This window comes from Amphimedon queenslandica, unplaced genomic scaffold, assembly GCF_000090795.2.
Source record: "Amphimedon queenslandica unplaced genomic scaffold, v1.1 AMPQUscaffold_13060, whole genome shotgun sequence".
NCBI classification, from domain to species: domain Eukaryota; kingdom Metazoa; phylum Porifera; class Demospongiae; order Haplosclerida; family Niphatidae; genus Amphimedon; species Amphimedon queenslandica.
The window spans coordinates 1327-1825 of NW_003546704.1; positions in this window are offsets into that span (position 1 = coordinate 1327).

Genomic DNA, 499 nt, shown 5'->3' on the forward strand with positions numbered 1-499 from the left:
CATCAATTCAAGTAGTACAAGTTAATTCTACAGCAAATAAATTCACTTGGAATGAGGTCAATTGCTCTCAGCGTAATGGTCTAATCACAGGCTATATAGTGATAATCAGTAATAGTAATATCACATACAACCTCACCAATACTGAGAGATATATCATATTGAATGATCTAGTATTTAGTAAAAAGTATAATATTAGTGTAGCTGCTGTCAATTCTGTTGGAAGAGGTCCCTTCAGTGATCCTATTTCAGTTGGGATTGGAATAGGTATATGTAATTATATTGCACTTCATCTGATGATCGAAAGTGTTTTTGTTTTTAGTACCTGGTCCAGTTGGTTCATTATCCAGTATCATGGACACTACATGGGCTGTTATCTCATGGAGTGTACCTAGTTATATTCCACAAAACTATCCCATTATCACATATGAAGTAGGATACTATGTCATACAGTCTGGTAGCTGTTCAACAGTGGATAATGATATTGATTTTCAAATGCGAC